The sequence below is a fragment of the Pelodiscus sinensis genome, chromosome 5, assembly GCF_049634645.1.
Source record: "Pelodiscus sinensis isolate JC-2024 chromosome 5, ASM4963464v1, whole genome shotgun sequence".
Taxonomy (NCBI): domain Eukaryota; kingdom Metazoa; phylum Chordata; order Testudines; family Trionychidae; genus Pelodiscus; species Pelodiscus sinensis.
In genome coordinates, this window is record NC_134715.1 from 121,360,202 (window position 1) to 121,375,439 (window position 15,238).

Consider the following 15,238-nt stretch of genomic DNA (forward strand, 5'->3'; position numbering starts at 1 on the left):
AGGAAGAAGCATGCAGGCCAGATATAGTGTACTGACTCCCACAAGGAAGTTTGATAAAGCTGCTTCAAACAATTTTTTTAAAGTGCATGTTCACTAACTCTGCAGGAAAGGGGGTGGAATAGAATGCAATTAACAAATCAGTGTGGTAGCACCAGCTTGGGCATTTACATCTGTTTTATTAGGGTTGAGAAAAGTATTGAGCCAGAATGGAAATGACCTAAAAATTCAAGAAACCTTCCTATAACTTGCCACAGTGCCTTTTCTCTCATGATGAAAGCAACACGATCCAGCCTAGTGTGCATTAAGAAAAAACCCACTTTCCATGAGCTGTCACCAAAATGTCAACATCTTTATCCAAATGTAACCAAGGCAGAAAAACCATTAACGAGCTGGTAGCCATTCAAAATCATCTGTAACCAGCTGGAACAAAACCACAAATTGCAATGCAGACACTCAGCATGGAACCAAGCATGACTCCGTTAGTTCCTGCCAGAATCAACACTCACGGCCTGGAATGAATTCAGAACAGCATAAAGCCATCGCTCTCAATCCTCTGAATGACATGAACCTAGTCCTAGTTGCAGGAGCCAAACTGGAACTTTTCTGGTAATAACTAATTTTGGGTGGTCCTGGCAGGTTGATATTAGTTCTGGGAAAAACTAATCTACAGATTCCTAGTGTGCTTTCTCAGTGAAGCTAGATTATTATGATGCATAATAGCAAGAATGAAAATATTACATGTTCACATTTTCCATTTCCAGTCCTCCTGCTACCATATAGTCTCATACATGATTCTGTATGGGTTCTGTTTAATAACAAACAGCTCTTTCTGGGTTTACCTTTGTTAGAAATGATAAAGGAGCTTTGCTCTGGGGCCCTGGCAAGGTGTGTGTGGTGTTTGTTTGTTTTTGTTTTTTGCTTGGTATTGAGTATTTAATTTGTGCAATAGAGATCAGTTTAGGGCACCAATTAGGCAAGTTCTTTTGACTCTGCAAATGCCTCTGCTTCATTTCCAGGCCTGTTTCTGTTCTTAGTGTCAATCTGGCCATTCAGTTTAGTTCAAACCTTAATCACCTGTTAGTGGAGGCAGTAAAATGAACCCAAAATGGCTTTGCATAATAATTCTATCAAAAGTAGCATGTGAGAGTCTCTTGGATTGTCATAAAAATGTACATAACCTTTAGAAGAGAGATATTGCACCAACCTCTAGTTTTAAAGGGTTTCTTTTTCCAGTGCAATGTTGTACCATCAACTTTTATTCCTGTAATTAAGTAATGGGTAAAAAACCCAGACAGTTAAAGATGAGCTTTGCATTTATATTTAATTTTACTCTTATAAATATTTATATGTCAGCAAAAGAGAGACTGGGCATCCGTTGTCCTGAAAATGTTCCCCTAAAATGTTACCTAGAATTGCCCTTCATCTAAAAATGCAGGGACAGAGCATAGCAGTGAGTGTGTGTGTTTGGGGGCAGGGGTGGATGGGTGATGGAGCCTGGGTTTTACCTGCTATATATCAAACCACAATAAATAATAAATAAATCAGAACTGAGATACATCATATAAAGCCAGATTGCAACCCCTTTAATCACACTGGTAACCCGTTACTCATGGGAGTAGTCTATGGGTACCAGTGGGATCACTTGTCATATTGGTGATCAGTTACTCATAGGCATATTCAATGAGTACCAGTGAGACTAATAAGTAACTGGTCATTAATGTGAGTGGTTCATATAACTTGTAATTTACCATTACAATTTTTCATGGTTCCTGAAAAATATGGGCCTAATAAAAAAATCACAGTCTAATGTTTGTGTTTTTGGTAAATAATCTGAGAATCTTTGTATAGTCTAAATTAAATATAGAATTGCTATTCCTGGTGAATCAGGCTGAAATATATATAAAATAAACTTATGGTGTAATGGAATTGTTTTCAGGAATGAAATCCTGTATGTAGGTGACTTTACTAAAAAGAAACTAATAATAAATTGTTCAGAAATGTCATTAAATATCCTGTTTATACTTTCAGCTATTAGGTATTTAAGACTTTTGTTTGGAAGCAACGTATAAAAGAGGCTATTTGAACATTCTTTTCCTTACACTGCAGACTTCTAACATGCAAAAACATTACCCCTCAATTGTTTGTTCCACTTTGAATTTGTCTTATAAATCATTCAGTTTGCATTAGTTTTTAGAAAATATGGCCCAATTTATCTGCTCAATAAAAAGGCTTTGTATTGTAATCCAAACCGCAGCGTCTTTAAAAAAAATTACAGAAAAATCTCTGCAACCTGTAATCATAGGATAATTCTTATTATAACAGAGTAGGATTAATAATGCATGTAATTATAATATACAATTTTTGGTAGGCTTTTCTAATTATAAAAAAATTACAGATATCAACAGTGCGATTCTGAAATACCTTTCATTTATTATGTAGCTCTTTTAATCAATGCTCTGCCAGTGGAAATCAAGTCAGAATGTTATTATGGTCTCTCCTTCTGGATCTAATTACAGTAGTAACTCATGGCTCAAAATCTGAGAAAACACACCATGCAGTTTATAGCTTTGAAGAACAGCTATTAATCCTACCTTCTAATGCAAGCCAATGAATGCATTAAAAATCTTTAGCTTTGAAAATAAACATACAGATATAAGATAACTTTCAGTCCTATGATTATACCATATATTTTAGAGAGTTTGTACATCTGTCTGTGTGTCTATTTGTTTGTTCAAGAACTGCTCCTACATGGTAAGAGATAGGACCATCTAATTTGGAATGCAGCTTACTCTTACTATAACTTAAAGCAAGGTATGGGTTTGGTTGTGCCAGAACAATGGGATGTGTTTGGAATTTGATTGTTTCTCATAAAATGGAAAGGGAGGGGGTCAAGTAGGAGGGACAATTATGCTGTAGAATGACCACAGGCGGGCAGCAAGGGGCCAGAGATGGGCAACAGGATAGCTATAATCCTATTGGGGCAGCAGGGGGGGGCAGAGAAAGAAACAGCTATCTGTGTGTGTCTATTTGCCATCCAGCTGGGGGAGATGAACTTTCCTCTCTCCCCCAGCTGTGCCTGCTGCTGCTGTAGCAGTCATAGACATATAGCTTCTCACCTGGCCCCAAACTGCTGTGGTGAGAGAGGGTTTGGGGATGTCTTCTCTCCTCAGGGCATCCTGAAAACTGTAAACCCCTCAGCCCCAGCCCCACCACCACCCCCAAAGCACTGATTTAAATGCAGAAAACAAAACTTATTTAAGGACCTGAGCAACACCGGGTAAATGGTCTAGTGATTCTATACATGGGGGTCTCAAGAAGGGAGTATAGAGCAGTCCAACCTCCACACCTGATTAGAAACATGCTGAATGGGAGGTATAGAATTGCAGGGTCTTAGGCCCTGATCCTGCACCATTTAAAGTTAGTGTGTGCTTTGCCATGGGTTTCAATGAGAATAAGATTAAGACTTGGGGCCTAGTTTCCAAAGGTGTTTAGACACTTCAAGATGCAGATAGATGCTCCGTGAGATTTTTTTTTAAACCTAAGCACATTAGACAGCTAACTTCTACTGGCTTTAATGAGGCAAGGTGGGTGAGGTATCTTTCACTGGACCAAATTCTATTGGTGGAACAAACAAACTTTGAAGTTACACAGAGATTTTCAGGTCTGGAAAAGGAATCAGAGCGTCACAGCTAAATACATGAAATTGTTATATATGCTAGGGGCTAGTTCATGTTGCAAGAAACCACTTGAAACAAAATGGGCAATTAACACTTCTGCAGTCATAGGCCAACGGAAGATTAGTAGGTTACATATAGTTGCACTGATCCATAAAACCTCCTGATACCTTAATATTTAGGGCTAGTCTACACTACATCACTGGTGCATCTTCTAATGAAGATACTCTAATGGGAGAGAATTCTCTTCTCTTCAAAGTAATACCACCTCCACCTGAGACTGTAGCTATGTCAGTGGGGGAGTGTTTCTTGCCAACTTAGCACTATCCACACCAGTGCTTAGGTTGGTGTAATTTACATCAGTTGAATGGCTTTTTCACACCCCTGAATGATGTAAGTTATATTGACATAGGTGATAGTGCAGACAAGCCATTAGTATCTTGCAGAGTTATGAATTTAAGTTCCACTGCTCTTCTTTTGAAGGTATTGTGCAGGTTTCCTTTGAGGACTATGACTGATGCTATGTCTACACTACAGTTTTTTCAGAAAAATGGCTGTTTTTTCAAAAAAAAAAAAAAAACTTCACTTACATCCACACTGCAATCGCATTCTTTCAGAAAAAAATTGAAAGAACAGAGAGGTTTTTCTGACATTGGTAAACCTGTTTCTATGAGGAAGAAGCCTGTTTCTGAAAGAGCTCTTTCGGGGGAAAAAGTGTGTGTGGACAGGGAAGAGGGAGTTCTTTTGAAAGAAGAGAAAAGAGGAAAAAAGCACCGGTGCCCTGGTGGCCATTCTGTTTATAGTAATCACAGCTTAAATGCAAGATAGTGTCCATTCAGTGTGAACTCTATCTTTTGAAAAAGCAGATTGCTTTTTCTATGCGCTTTGGCAGTGTGAAACACTCTGTTTCAGAAGAAGTTTTTTCAGAAGATTTCTTCCGGAAAAGCTTCTTCCGAAAGAAGCCTGCAGTCTAGATGTAGCCTGACAGGTCAGGTATAGAGTTATAGTTTTGTGAAAAATGTTTGCTACCATATGAGAGAGGGGTTTTTCTACTATCATTTTTCTGTGTGAATTCATTCAAACGTGTAATTTCACTGACATCCTGATTGGTGTTGGGGCATTTGACGATTTGGATGAGGTATATCCCATGTTGTCACAGACGTGTAGAACCCATGAATCCTGAAAGGTCTATTTTGGGAAACATTGACCTCATAGGCATAGAGACTTCTCTGCTGCTTTGATATAGGTCGCTCTGGCAGAGTCTGGTGTCACTCTGAGTTGGTGTGCCCTGTACTGTGGGGAAGTAATATCTGATGATGGTCTTGGCAAGGCTGGAGGGTTGTTTGAAGACCTGAGGAGTGGGTTCAGGAAGGATTTTTTTTTCAGAATGGGGGGTTTGAATTGTTTGGCAATACCTCATGTGGCTTCCAGTGTGGAATGGTAAGTGACAACTAAGAATGTGGGGTTGGTGTTCTTTTTTTCCCCTCCTGCTTTGAAGCTGCTTCTCTCAGGAGATCTGTCAGGGAGACCCATTTCATAGAATCATAGAATCATAGGACTGGAAGGGACCTCGAGAGGTCATCGAGTCCAGCCCCCTGCCCTCAAGGCAGGATCAAGCTCCGTCTACACCATCCCTGACAGATGTCTATCTAACCTGTTCTTAAATATCTCCAGAGAGGGAGATTCCACCACCTCCCTTGGCAATTTATTCCAATATTTGACCACCCTGACAGTTAGGAATTTTTTCCTAATGTCCAATCTAAACCTCCCCTGCTGCACTTTAAGCCCATTACTCCTTGTCCTGTCCTCAGAAACCAAGAGGAACAAATTTTCTCCTTCCTCCTTGTGACACCCTTTTAGATATTTGAAAGCCGCTATCATGTCCCCCCTTAATCTTCTTTTTTCCAAACTAAACAAGCCCAGTTCATGAAGCCTGGCTTCATAGGTCATGTTCTCTAAACCTTTAATCATTCTTGTCGCTCTTCTCTGTACCCTTTCCAATTTCTCCACATCTTTCTTGAAATGTGGCGCCCAGAACTGGACACAGTACTCCAGCTGAGGCCTAACTAGTGCAGAGTAGAGCGGCAGAATGACTTCACGAGTTTTGCTTACAACACACCTGTTAATACAACCTAGAATCATATTTGCTTTTTTTGCAACAGCATCACACTGTTGACTCATATTCAACTTGTGGTCCACTATGACCCCTAGATCCCTTTCTGCCATGCTCCTTCCTAGACAGTCGCTTCCCATCTTGTATGTATGGAACTGATTGTTCCTTCCTAAGTGGAGCACTTTGCATTTCTCTCTATTAAACCTCATCCTGTTTACCTCCGACCATTTCTCTAACTTGCTAAGGTCATTCTGAATTATGTCCCTATCCTCCAAAGAAGTCGCAACCCCACCCAGTTTGGTATCATCTGCAAACTTAATAAGCGTACTCTCTATCCCAATATCTACATCATTGATGAAGATATTGAACAGTATGGGTCCCAAAACAGACCCTTGAGGAACTCCACTTGTTATCCCTTTCCAGCAGGATTTAGAACCGTTAACAACCACTCTCTGACTACGGTTATCCAGCCAATTATGCACCCACCTTATCGTGGCCCTATCTAAGTTATATTTGCCTAGTTTATCAATAAGAATATCATGCGAGACCGTATCAAATGCCTTACTAAAGTCTAGGTATATGACATCCACCGCTTCTCCCTTATCCACAAGGCTCGTTATCTTATCAAAGAAAGCTATCAGATTAGTTTGGCATGACTTGTTCTTCACAAACCCATGCTGGCTATTCCCTATCACTTTATTACCTTCCAAGTGTTTGCATATGATTTCCTTAATTACCTGCTCCATTATCTTCCCTGGGACAGACGTTAAACTGACCGGTCTATAGTTTCCTGGGTTGTTCTTATTCCCCTTTTTATAGATGGGCACAATATTTGCCCTTTTCCAGTCTTCTGGAATCTCCCCTGTCTGCCATGATTTTTCAAAGATCATAGCTAAAGGCTCAGATACCTCCTCTATCAGCTCCTTGAGTATCCTGGGATGCATTTCATCAGGACCTGGTGACTTGCTGACATCTAACTTTCCTAAGTGATTTTTAACTTGTTCTTTGTGTATCCTATCTTCTAAACTTACCCTCTCTCTGCTTGTATTCACTATGTTAGGCACACCTCCAGACTTCTCGGTGAAGACCGAAACAAAGAAGTCATTGAGCATCTCCGCCATTTCCAAGTTTCCTGTTACTGCTTCTCCCTCCTCACTAAGCAGTGGGCCTACCCTGTCCTTGGTCTTCCTCTTGCTTTTAATGTATTTATAAAAGGTCTTCTTGTTTCCCTTTATGCCTGTAGCTAATTTGTGCCTTTGCCTTTCTAATCTTGCCCCTGCATTCCCGTGTTGCTTGCCTATATTCATCCTTTGTTATTTGTCCTAATTTCCATTTTTTATGAGACTCCTTTTTTATTTTGAGATCATGCAAGATCTCCTTGTTAAGCCAAGCTGGTCTTTTGCCATATTTTCTATCTTTCCTACACAGCGGAATTGTTTGCTTTTGGGCCCTTAACAACGTCCCTTTGAAATACTTCCAACTCTCCTCAGTTGTTTTTCCCTTCAGTCTTGCTTCCCATGGGACCTTACCTACAAGTTCTCTGAGCTTATCAAAATCTGCCTTCCTGAAATCCATTACCTCAATTGTGCTGGTCTCCCTTCTACCTTTCCTTAAGATCATGAACTCTATTATTTCGTGATCACTGTCCCCTATACTGTCTTCCACTTTCAAGTTCTCAACTAGTTCCTCCCTATTTGTTAAAACCAAATCCAGAACAGCTTCTCCTCTGGTAGCTTTTTCAACCTTCTGAAACAGAAAGTTGTCTCCAATGCAGTCCAGAAACTTATTGGATAGCCTGTGCCTCGCTGTGTTAGTTTCCCAACATATGTCTGGATAGTTGAAGTCCCCCATCACCACCAAATCTTGGGCTTTGGATAGTTTTGGATAGTTTCATGGTGTGATCTACTCTGGTGAAATGTCCTTGTTTGGTGAAGGCAGGTTTATATGTGTTTAGGTGTTCATCCTGGAACTTCTCCTTGGAGCAGTTTTTTTGGTCTGTCTGGGGTGGTTATTGAATCTGTGGACATAAGTGAGAGTTTCTTGAATCTGTTTGTTCATCAGGATCCATTGTTGAAGCTGATTGTGGTGTCCAGGAAGTTGATGAGAGAGAGTTTGATGGGTGGATGGTGATTGTTGAAGGTGTTGTGGATGCCTGAAGATTTTCTGAAATTTACTTTTGTTTTCATATGTACACACACACAATGCACGTGCACACACTTATGCGTGCGCAGCACACCCTGATTACTTGGTGTCATATAGTGCTCGTAGCTTAATTCTTTAGCAGCTCTATGCTATGAGATGCAATGAGTTATAGTCCGTGGCAAGTAGTTTACTCCAGGTATTGACAGACAAGCAGTTCTTATAGCATTCATAAGGAAAACAACACAGAGAGTAACTATTACAAAGAATAATTACGCACTCTTAATCCTTCAGGATCACATTATACAGCACCTTACTGTAGGATCCATAAGAATTCAGAGAGGCTTGTACAATTCCTATTTACAGCCTATAATGTAGTGTGTAATGTTGTCTTTATGGTAAGGTCATTACTTATCCTTTGTTTACCATGGAGGATGGGAACAGGCGTCTCAGACTCCCAGAGCTTTTCATAGTTAGTTGTGTTGTTTAACTGTTCTCAGGGAAAACTTCTCCATGCACTGTATTTCTAAATCCTTTGTAACGGAGTCTGAGAGAATGTTGGCCTTGCAGAGCAAAAGCGAATATTTTCTCCAAGGGATAATACTGAGCCGCCCGGGCCTTTTCAATTGTTGTTAACAATGGAATCATATGAATTTAAAAAAGGCTTCTTCTGTATTGTCTTTTGAAAACAGATAATAGTTCTGCTGTTGCATTTGCTGACTATTGGCTTGCTGGTGCCTGCTGAATTTATAGACATCTGACTTTTCGTAAGGAAGCAGCCCTGGAGAGCGAACCAGTTGTTCAGGCACTAACAAAAGCACTGCCATAAAGCACAGTTCTGTTTTATACATGATGTAAATAGATGGGGCTATTCTCTTGTTCACGCTGTCAGGCATATTGTTAAATGGGTTTGAATTCCCAGTGCCATTCCAAGAGAGAGAGGTTTGAACATGTAATTAGGATTATTGTCTAGTTTCACTGTTGCATTAATGAGAAATGAGGAGAATGTGTATTTTTTGTTAGTTTTATGGGGTTTGATCATTATTTCATAGTCATGATTTCTTATTGTTTAGATTGTGTTCCACTGTTTGGATTCCCAGGACTTAGCATTTCCTGAAGCTGCAGAATGCTAAATGTGCGTGTGTGTCCAGACCTGTTGACCCGGCATGGGTGAGGAGGGAGAGGCGGAATTGTCCCGGGGGGTCTCCGCAGCTCTCATTGTCTGGGAACTGTGGCCAGTGGGAGCTGAGGGGTAGGTGTCAGTGGCTGGGGAAGCACATGGAGCCACCTGGCCCCCCTGTCTAGAAGTCTGCCAGAAGGGTGAACTGATCATTTTCAGGAGCTGCCCAAGGTCAGAGCTGCCACCCCCCTCCTCTCACATCTCAATCCCCTGCCCCAGCTCAGAGCCTGCACCTGCCACCCAAACTCCCTCCCAGAGCCTGCGCCCCCTCCCACACCCAAACTTCCTCATAGAACTTAACTACTCACCCCCTCCAGCACCCAGGCCTGCAGCCCCACCCCTTCCTGCACCTGAACACTGGTGACAGTTGGTGATGGTGGGGAGAGGATGCAAGGGATGGAGAGGGGATGGAATGAGCCGGGGTGGGGCATGGCCTCAGGGATGGGACAGGGAAAGGGTCTTTGAATTTGCATGATTAGGCAGTTGGCAGCCCCACCGGGCAGGCATGCGGAAGCCCTAGCCCTGCTGGGAAAGCACACCCAGCAGTGCAGCTGGCAGTCTCAGCATGGATGAAATGTCAGGCAGACTGTGTCCATGTGGGCCCAGCTCATGCATGTGTGGGGGCCCCTGATTGTTCTGCATTGGTATCTGCACTGCAAGATACCAGGCCCGTCTGCATCATAGCGTTTCGTTCCATTCAACTTGATCGGGGCTGTTCCTGAGGACCATGCATTGTATTCTGGCCAAAATATCAATATACTAGGTTAAGTCTATACTACCACCCTAGTTCGAACTAGGGTGGTAATGTAGGCAACCGGAGTTGCAAATGAAGCCCGGGATTTGAATTTCCCGAGCTTCATTTGCACCTCGCCGGGCACCGCCATTTTTAAATGTCCGCTAGTGCGGACTCCGTGCCGCGTGGCTACACGCGGCACAGACTAGGTAGTTCAGAGTAGGCTTCCTAGTCTGAACTACCGTTACTCCTCGTGAAACGTAGTCCGAACTACCTAGTCCGTGCTGCGTGTAGCCGCGTGGCACGGAGTCCGCACTAGCGGACATTTAAAAATGGCGGCGCCTGGCGAGATGCAAATGAAGCCCGGGAAATTCAAATCCCGGGCTTCATTTGCAACTCCGGTTGCCTACATTACCACTCTAGTTCGAACTAGGGTGGTAGTGTAGACATACCCCTAGAGACTGGTTTAATTTCCAGTTTGTTGGAAACCAAACTTCGGATCAGGTTCATATTTGTATTTAAATAGAGAGCAGAAAATCAGGGAGAGAAAAAATGCCTTTCCATATTGCATACCATTGCTTCTCCTAAACAATAATAAACATCTCTACAAAAACTTTGTTGAGGCTTTTCACCACCTCTTGGTCCCTTGAAATTCCTCTTTGACTGGGGCCCTTAAGGTACTGTGATAGGGTTTGCTTGTCACACCAGCCCTGAGAGAGTTGAATTAGGCTAGGTTTGTTCAGTCAGCCAATTAAGTTGGACGTGAGAAAGATTTAGGCTATGCAGAGCATGACTATTAGAAGGAAACAGGATAAAGCCAGGATCCTGGCAACGGTGGTTAAAAGGAGGTAGCAGGAGGACAGCCTGCCGAGTATCTCTCCCTGAGGCAAGGGAGAAGGAAGGGGAGATAGGAAACATTTAAGAAAGGGTTCACCTGGCCTAACAGAGAGTGGTCTGACCAGGAAGGCTGCAGAATGAAAAGCTTGGAGAAGCATGGTAGGAAGTTGTCCAGGTCAAGGGCAGTAAGGTTGGGTTAGCCACAGACCTTAACTGCTTGTTCTAGGGTCCTGGACTGGAACCCAGAGTAGAGGGTGGCCCTGGGTTCTGCTACGAGCTGCTATATAGAGTGAACATGAAGATTGCCTCAGTCACTGCAGGGTTGATGTTGCCCAAGTGGCAGGTATGAAGACTGCCTATCACAGAAAAACAGTTTCTTGCCATTTCAACCAGAAAGGTCATTGTCTCAATGACTTAATTACCTGCATCCTTCTTCAAAAACCTTTTAAGACTGCACTTGAAAGAGAATCCTCTGAACTGTTATTCATGCTAAAATTCGACACTTTGCGCCAGGGTCTCAACAAAGGCTCTAGTTATCTTACCCATTACAAAGATAGCTTCCCCAATTATCACCTCTAATATCATTAGCTCACAGACATTTACCTCCTCCCCCCTCCCCCACATCCCCCTTCTGTTCTGAAATTTGATTTGTCCTTTTCATATGTGTTCATTTTTTTAATTGTATCCTTTGATATATATGATTGTGACTATTTTCTTCCACTATTTGATCTGAGGAAGTGGGTCTGGCCCACAAAAGCTCATCATCTAATAAACCATCTTGTTAGTCTTTAAAGTGCTACATAGTCCTGTATTTTATCACAGCTGTGGCAGAGAGACTTTGACAGACTCTCCCAGAAAGGAAAACCAAAGTGACCGTGTTGGAGGGCAGAGCAACAAAAGGGCTGCAAGGACAGGAGGAGAGCGGCAATGGTGGGAGAGAAGCAAAGGGGTGCTCACCACCTGGAGCTAATCACCAGAAGGAGGTGCCACCCAATGGCGAGTGGAGCACCTTGTGGCTGACACCTACTACAACCATCCATACGGAGTCTTGTGTTGCACACCTTTCAGACCTCCTATCCCTCTGTGCACCCATCCCATTCCATGGTGTCCAGCATCTCTGGCTGAAAAACTCTACCATAATGCCTTGTGTATGAGCCATGGTGGTAGGATGCCACTGTATTTGGGGTAGTGGCCACACCAAAATTGGAATGGGGATGGTGGTGGGTAGGGAGAGAGAGTCACAAAGGTTTGATAGGAAACCAGAGATTTTGAAAGGCTTATCCAATAATTTTGAAGCTAGGTTTTAAAGTGGCAAGCTTCAAAGGCTAGAAATGACTCTTTGATCTTCAAAAGCCTTGAAAATGATGGCAGTGTGCCTGAATGATAGGCTCATGCAACCAAGCTGTTTCAACACTGCAAGACTTGGTACAAAGGGATTCATAATGAATAGCATTCAGAGCAAACAGCCCAGAGACCTCGGGTGTTTTTAGGAGGCCTGGTACAGAATACTACTGACTGAAAACTAAATGTAGCAAATTGTTAACGAAATAGTTAAATATTGTGTGAGGTAGTGTTTTAAAATAATATGGAGACCTGAATGGGACAGACTGAAGATAGTAAAAGTATCTTAAAATTCATAGCTATGGAAAGAGCAAGAAATGTGGTTAGAGAAAGGAAAGGGATTTAACAGTAATATTATCTAAATGTTTGATTCTGGGCTCATCTGAGTCATCCTATAATCATGAACTCAAACTGTACAATGAAGATGTAGTGTAAAAGCTACTGAGACATATTCATTAGCTCTTAGATGGAATAGGGCCTGTTCCAGGGGCAGAATAAACTATTGTCTGGGGCTGATAGGTCCTGAAGGGGAAACCTAAAGAATAACCAACCTCGAGAGAAAGTTTAGATTGAGATTAATGTCACAACATTATTTAAGTTAGCAAAAGAGCCAAATCCCTGAAAATGGGATACATACACATTTGACCTTATTATAAACAAATTCTTTAGTTGGTTTGAGTTCTGATATTACAATACCAGGCCTTATTTGGGGGGTGGCTATTGTATTACATTTGTGAATGATTTATGTATGATAGCATTCTGTTCCATTGCAAGAATTACCACAGCTGCTCCAGGAGCTAAACACAGTGGGAGGTGATTAAGGCAAATCACTGAGACTAAACAACTCTAGGGAAATACGACCTCCTGGAGAGGTCGGCATAGTTCAAATGGGGTTTTCCAGAGACTCATACCAAAAGCCTTTTCTTTATATGAGAAGACAGAGTTTGAACTGACATGGACATTCTTTCTGATCTGTCAAATGGACATGAACTCTGTCTAAGGGACTCTAATGATGCAGAAGGGTTGCAAGGATATTGCCTGCTAGGGTTCCTAAGGCTACATCTACACCAGTGGTCCCCAACGGGGTGCCCGCGGGTGCCATGGCGCCCGCCAGGGCATTTGTGTGTGCCCGCCAACAACCTGGGACGGCCCCACCCGCAGCGCACAGGAGGCGCCGGTCCCAGACGCGTGACACGCACCAGCGCCAGGTGCACGGCGCTCGGGCAGCCCCAGGCGTGCTGCCCCGGCCCCACGGCACAAGGCACATTCCGGAGCCGGGTGCAAGGGCATCCCAGTCCCCTGGCGTGCCTCTGGACATGCGGCCCCGCCCCCGGTGCCCGGAGTGTGAGTGGCCCCCACCTCCCGGGTGCCCAGGAGCCTCTAAAGGTTGGGGACCACTGATCTACACTATAGCCCAGATCGATGCTCTGAGATTGATCCATTATCAGTCAGTGTAGTGCGTCTAGTGAAGACCTGACAAATTCACTGCAGAGTGGTCTCCATTCGACCCTGTTGAGTAAGGGAAGTCATTGGGAGAGTTTCTCCTGCTGCCCCACAGTGAATAGCCTCTGGTAACTAGACTTGAGGTATGCAGACGCCAGCTTATTCGTCTAGCTGGAGTTGCCTGCCTTAGGCTGACTTTCTGCTCTTGATGTAGCCTAAGGCTGATGAGTGACCTTTTAAGGCAGGCCTGCACAACTCAGAAAGTGGTGAGGGCCATATTACTCCAAAGAAAACAGCTGTGGGCCACAGGTAGGGTTGTCAGATGCTCTCCCAAAAAATACCGACATGCGGGCTAAAAATTTTTGTTGAGAAAAAAAACCACGTGTGTTGGGCATACAAAAAAAGCCCAGCCACTGCCCAGATTCAGCACGCAACCACAGATTTTGTTGAAAGCTCAAGATTTTGTTGAATAAATTCACATATAAGGGAAACACTCACAGTCACACACAAAGAGAAGAAATATCTCACGGTTGCAGGCCGCACAGTGAGCCCCTTTGGGCCGCATGTTGTGCAGGCCTGTTTTAAGGTCAGACTTGCTGGGGAAATCACAGTTGAGGCAAGGCAGATATGAGTCACTACCTAAGGGTACGTCTAGACTACCAGGTTATGTTGACAGAAGTTTTGTCGACAGTATCTGTCGACAAAACTTCTGTCGACAAAGAGCGTCCAGACACATTGAGTTCTGTCGACAAAGCAAGCTGCTTTGTCGACAGAACCCTGTAGTCTAGACGCAACCCTACAGGCAATAACACCTTCTGTCGACAGAACGCGTTATGCCTCGTAAAATGAGGTATACCAGCGTCGACAAAACTGCTGAGTTCTGTCAACGTTATGTCGACAGAACTCAGCGGTAGTGTAGACGCTGGTATAGTTTTGTCGACAAAAGTCCACTTTTGTCGACAAAACTCAGTAGTCTAGACACACCCTAAGAGAGGTGATGGCTAGGAGCCTGGAACCATACATGGATGCGTGAGAGAAAGTGGGGGTGGAGTGCAGTTGGCCTTGAAACTCTGACATATATGGGGCTGAACATGCGATCTGCCAGTGGGGGAATTTATAGAGATGTGTCAAAGCGGTGTCAAAGTACTGTAGACAGGAAAAGTGCAGACAAAAGTATCTCATGGCCTTTTTGGGAAAAGGATAATGAAAAGGGAGATGGGGAAAATGAGTTATGAGCAGCCAAAAAGAAAAGTCCTTGTACTAAGATAAGGGAAACATAAGCCAGGTGTAAGGCCTGAGGCCTAAACAGCAATGGTCAAGACTTTGCTAATATAAAGCAAAATTAAGCTGTGAGCAAGACATGGGCTCTACTCACGGAAATTAGCAAGAACAGGGCTGATGTTACAGAAACACGCAGACCTAAGAGGTACTAGGCACAGGCCATGAGCACATTTTAGAGGGGTGGTAAAGGAACACCTCTTTAAGAAACATTTTGGTAGCAGCACACACCCCACAAATAACATACACACCAACCCAGGATCAGGAGAGGGTCTAAATTGACAGCATGATGGACAGTAATGGAAACCCCTCCCTTCTATGATTTAAGGGGTGATAACCAGCTAACAGAGGGTGGCAACCTGATACGTCAGGATGTGATGTGTAACTTGTTTGTACCTGTGTATAAAAGTGCACACCAAAGGGTGGTTATCCACTAACCACGGAGGGGTGTGCGCGCTATGATTTAGAGCATTTAGTTGGGTGTTAGTTCATTGTCACTG

General features: G+C 43.2%; 1 long non-coding RNA gene across 1 annotated transcript in view; it reads left to right on the forward strand.

The window, feature by feature from the left end:
- The first annotated feature begins 250 nt into the window (after positions 1-250).
- Positions 251-15,238, forward strand: part of LOC142829489 (uncharacterized) — a 94,485-nt gene continuing 79,497 nt past the window's right edge. Inside the window, exon 1 of the long non-coding RNA XR_012903917.1 lies at positions 251-606. This is a non-coding gene — a long non-coding RNA (uncharacterized LOC142829489). The remainder of the gene's footprint in view (positions 607-15,238) is intronic.